This window comes from Cynoglossus semilaevis, chromosome 18 (genome assembly GCF_000523025.1).
Source record: "Cynoglossus semilaevis isolate Cse_v1.0 chromosome 18, Cse_v1.0, whole genome shotgun sequence".
Taxonomy (NCBI): Eukaryota; Metazoa; Chordata; class Actinopteri; order Pleuronectiformes; family Cynoglossidae; genus Cynoglossus; species Cynoglossus semilaevis.
Genome location: NC_024324.1, coordinates 1,448,546 through 1,454,152, shown reverse-complemented (window position 1 = coordinate 1,454,152; position 5,607 = coordinate 1,448,546). Strand labels below are relative to the sequence as shown.

The 5,607-nt window shown below is 45.5% G+C and overlaps 1 protein-coding gene across 1 annotated transcript in view; it reads left to right on the top strand.

Annotated features, from left to right (window-relative positions):
- Nucleotides 1–5,607, top strand: part of LOC112488489 (POU domain, class 2, transcription factor 2-like) — a 57,159-nt gene that overhangs the window by 4,020 nt on the left and 47,532 nt on the right. The gene's annotated exons all lie outside the window — the stretch shown is intronic.

The following is a 5,607-nucleotide window of genomic DNA, read 5'->3' as shown; positions in this document are numbered from 1 at the left end:
GCTGTTAAACATTTTTCTTCTCTCTTAATTGTTTTGACTTGTGCCATTGGCATCCCGATTAGGCCTCATTGATTTCCCACTGCTAAGTGCATTGATTTCTACATTTCTCATTGATCCCTGCTTCTAAATCTGCCCACACACACACACACACACACACAGTGTCCGTCTCACTTTCTTTCTCTCTCCAAGAATGCAGCCTGAGCAACAGTGGGTTTTACAACGGTCAGAGGGTTTGGGGTTTGATGTTAAATAAAGAGGAAGAGGAAGAGGAGGAGGAAGAGTTTAATCAACTGAGTTTAACTGTAGAAAACACTAGTCTTAGTTATTATTATAGTTATTATTGGTGTGAGCTTGAGGTCGGGGGGGGGGGTTTCCAATGTCTGGTTCTGGGGCCAAACAAGGCCCGTGGACACGTGTCTCTGTCCCTGTTTCTGTTTCTTCAGCCTTAATGCTAACGTAGCATTTGGCTAACATTTAGCTTTTCTGGCTCCATTTAAGTTGACAATTTATATATATAAATATATAAATATATAATTTATATATTTATATATATATATTTATATATATTAAAATATATTTATCTATATATAAATATATATTTATATATAGATATATTTATATTTATTTATTTATATATCTCTATTATATTTCTCGGTTCTCTCTCGTGTGTTTTTTTCCTCTCTCTTACATTGTGTTTTTCTTGTTGAATTTCACCTTAATTTTTTTTCTTCAGTACGATAATATAAGAGGAAGAAGAGATGATGATGAAATCTCCTTTGACACACACACACACACACACACACTTTTCTCTTGATCCTATTCCACGGTGTCTCAGAGCTGAGGTCTGATCCGCTCATTTTTAAGGCTCTCATCTAACACACACACACACACACACACACACACACAGTGACTCCCTCCGTGTCATTGGCGTTACCTCAAGCGCTAATGCTACATTTGTGCTAAGCTAAGCTATTTTCGTGCCCTCCCTCTGTGTGTGTGTGCGTTTGTGCAGGTGGTCGATGTGTTTGTGTGATCGTAGTGATCGTAGTGATCGTATTGATCGTAGTCATCGTGGTGATCGTGGTCATCGTAGTGATCGTATTGATCGTAGTCATCGTGGTGACCGTAGTCATCGTAGTGATCGTAGCGATCGTAGTCATCGTGGTGATCGTTGTCATCGTAGTCATCGTAGGGATCGTAGTCATCGTAGTGATCGTAGCGATCGTAGTCATCGTAGTGATCGTAGCGATCGTAGTCATCGTGGTGATCGTGGTCATCGTAGTGATCGTGGGGATCGTAGTCATCGTGGTGATCGTTGTCATCGTAGTCATCGTAGGGATCGTAGTCATCGTGGTGACCGTAGTCATCGTAGTCATCGTGGTGATCGTTGTCATCGTAGTCATCGTGGTGATCGTGGTGATCGTGGTCATCGTAGTGATCGTATTGATCGTAGTCATCGTGGTGACCGTAGTCATCGTAGTCATCGTGGTGATCGTTGTCATCGTAGTCATCGTAGTGATCGTAGCGATCGTAGTCATCGTGGTGATCGTTGTCATCGTAGTCATCGTTGTCATCGTTGTTGTATTTCCTGTCGTTCTTTGGAACTGTTTGACGACCAGTTCTGGTACTTGACTACCAGCTGTGCAGCTTCTAGTACTAGTTCCAACCTGTGGTTCCTAAAAAAGGAGTTCCTTGTGGTGAGAACAAAAACAGTTCCTGATTCTATGGTTGTGGGAACAGATATAGTTCCTGGAACTTTGTTTTTGGGACGGTCAAACAGTCCTGGTACTTTATTTTTTTTTTATCTTAGTTCCTGTGTTTGAAGCACACTCCTGAGTTCCTGGTACTAGTTCCTGTTCTGACACGCTCACTGAAATGGTTCCAAGTCCTGACAGAATCATCCGTGAAACGAAAGATCAAATTCAGAAACGTGGAGAAGGATAAAAACTCTCAGTCTGATTCTTCGCGCCGGCCGCGGTTTCTGGTGAACGACAGCATTGATCTGCCGCCGTGATGGTATGACGACGGCGGCGGCAGCGGTGGTGTTTTACTCCCCTCTCTGTCCGTCCTCCGTGGCCTGGAGAGGAATAATGGATATGTAGGGGCGGTATTGGCAGGGCCGCGACCCCACCATTGACAACCTGTCACCGATCGTTACTGAGGCACGGTGCCGGAGACAAGGCCGAGAGACAGAGACGGAGACTGGGAAACACCAGTGAGAGAGAGGGAGAGAGAACGGAGTGAACATGTCGGAAGCTCAGACTGATGTCAGTTCGTACGCTCTTTATCTTTACCAGGATTTACGCCTTTGTTTCGTAAACGGACCGAGTGAAAAACAAAGGAACAAATGTTCCTGGTACTGTTGAAGTAACACAGTTTGACCACAGGTTCGTTCTTCTTCTTCAACATATACCCTTGAACCACCGTTTGTTTCCCACTGTCCTGACAGTTTAACATACTCGTGGGAATATCATACGCTAAAAAAAAAAAAAAAGAGAAAAAAAAGTGCCTGTCAGAAAATAACTACTCCGCCGTCGCCATGGTTACATTACGCGCCGTCTTAGGTTCCTTCTCTCACCGCATTCCAGGTGGGCGGAGCTTGTTGTGTCTCGTTAACATTTAAAGATGAAGGCACAGGAACCAGGCGTTCAGAATCAGTACCAGGTTCATTTGTTTAGATCCAAGACCACGTCCCCGTCGGAGATCTCCATTTGTTTAGATCCAAGACCACGTCCCCCGTCGGAGATCTCCCTCAAACTGTATGTGTGTGTGTGTGTGTGTGTGTGTGTTAATCCATGAAAACACACACACACACACACTGTAGTAAAACACACCACGTTACTGCAGTTTATGTTTAATTAAGAGTCTGTTGAAGCTAGAACTGATTTTTCATCTGACTTCCTTATCTCTGGCTCTCAGTGTGTGTGTGTGTGTGTGTGTGTGTGTGTGTGTGTGTGTGTGTGTTGATATAATTGTAAGCTGGTATTGATTGGTCTCCTCTTGTTATTGATGAGGGGGAATTTAATTCAACCAACTCGTTTGTCAACATGACACTGCCATTTAACCATGAACTCTCTCTCTTTATCACACACACACACACACACACACACACACACACACACACACACAGATACGCTCCGTAATCGTCCTGTAGATTTCACGAAGTACTAGTACATTTATACATCGATACTTCCAGATACTGCAGTACAGCAGGATTATAAAAACACAACAGTTTCACTGGGTTTTGATTTGATAAAAATGTTACCATCGTCACCTGCAGCTGAAATAAAATATAATAATAATAATAATAAAAACAGATGTTGTTTTTTTTTTAATGTAGAAACTTCATCTGTTTTGTTTTTTTGTTTTCTGGAGTCGACCAGTGACGGAGGAGGAGAAATTCTCAACGTTGTCTTCATATTTTTTTTTAATTTTTATTCTTTGACTCTTGTCGTCGTAGAACTGTTCCAGTCTGGTCTGACATGATCTGGATGATCTGGATCCTGACCACTGGTTCTAAAGGGACCGTGCATTCAGGAGCTCCTGGTACTGTTCCTCAGTACCAGGAGCTCATTGTACTGTTCGCGAGCCCCTGGGTCCTGGTCCCCAGTCCCGGGAGCTCCTGGTACTGTTCCTCAGTTCCAGGAGCTCCTGGTACTGTTCCTCAGTTCCAGGTGTCAGCTGCAGTATTTTTTTTTTTAAATGTTCCTGGTTCTGTTCAAAGTTCTTGGTACCGTGAAGAAAAAAAAACAAACAAACAAACGCTGCCGTTTGTAATTTTGAATTCTGAACCAGTAAAAGTCTGACTGTGTGAGTTCTGGTCCTACTGGACTAGTGGACCAGGTACCAACTGGTATTTATTGGTATAGCCGGAACTGGTACTTTTTCTCGATTTCTGAAGCGTTTCTGGTAGAAACCCACTTGGTGTGTGTGTGTGTGTGTGTGTGTGTGTGTGTGTGTGTGTCCAGTGTCAGACAAAGCAGCAGCAGGTTGCTCAGTGCTTAAAAAAGAAAAGGTATTACAGAAAGAGGGAGGGGGGGTCGGGGGGGGGGCTAGAACATATTGCTATTGATGAGGCCCTGCTGCCGTGCACCGACATATTTTTCACCTCTCCTTCAAGTCCTCCCTCTCGTCCTCCCTCTCGTCCTCCCTCTCGTCCTCCCTCCTGTGCGACCAACACACCAAACACGTCGTCTTCTACAAGAAATAATTGCTTTTGTCTGGAAGGAGTTTGGATCGGGGGGCTCCTCAGCGCTCGCCTCGCCTTCATCTGGAGGATAGGGAGGTGTGAGGGGGCTCTGGAGGGACAGCGGCGTCGTTTCTTCGCGGGGCCTCCTCCTCCTCCTCCCCTCTCCTTCCCCTTTGCCTCCCTCCTTTTCTCTTGCGCCTGTTGGACACGCGAACGGACGGATGTCATCTGTCAATGGGGAGTGGGCTTTTCTTTTTTTTTCTAATTTTATGGTGTGAGTGGGGGTGGGAGGAGGAGGGGGACGTGGGGGGGTGGCCCTCCCTTTATGATGTGACTTGTGTCTCTGCTCTGATGACATCAAACGCTGCGGCGGCCAACGGTCACGCTCTGAAAAGTAGGACAGGCCGGTTGTAGAAGGACAGGTAGAAGACGGGGGGCGGGGGCTCAGAGAGGGGCCGCAGTGATGGACGCTAACAGCAGCACGTCAGCGGCAGCAGTGACTGTGAACTTCACGTACGGACAAGGACCAGAAAAAACAAAACAAAAAAAAAACTACAATCTGAAATCTGGATTAAACTTTCACCATGACAGCAGGTGGCGTCGAAGGTTAGCGCTAATGAGGAACGTTCTGGATCTTAACATGTGATCTGGTTACTGACTGGTTACTGACTGGTTACTGACTGGTTACTGACTGGTTACTGACTGGTCACAGACTGGTTACTGACTGGTTACTGACTGGTTACAGGTTCAGTAACACGCCTCTGTGATGGAGTCTAAAATAAATTAAAATTAATTAAAAAAAAGTTCCATAGAGTCACATTAACAGAGTGATTAGTGCTGGTGCCTTACAGCAGGAGAGTCCCAGGTTCGAGTCCCTGCTGCTGCTGCTGTGAGACGCTGTTTCCTCCACTGCTCCACAGCCCGGGGCGGCTCCACGTATGAGAGTCATAATTGATCGATAACTTATTAACACCACAGTCCACCACACCTCCACGTTGAACACACACACACATACACACGGTGTGTGTGTGCGTGAGCGTGTGGTCGATTTCTCTTTATTGACTGCGATATTTAGCGCATGGATTTTTCTATTTAAAAAAATCCATGTCGGTGATCATCCGGAGTGGAGATGAGCAGCACGGACCGAGAGAGGGAGGCGCGTTCCTGTGTGTGTGTGTGTGTTTGTGAGAGAGAGAGAGAGTGAAGATACACACACATACACACACGCACGCGCGGAGCTACTTTTCAGTTCAGTCCTTGAACCAAATCCACACTCTGTCAGGTTTCTGCTCCGGTCGTGACGTTTTATGCGCGTTTTTACGCACGCGGGCACGGTATGAGTTTTAATTTAGCAGTAACAGCAGCAGTAACAGTAACAGCAGTAACAGCAGCAGCAGCAGTAACAGCAGCAGTAACAG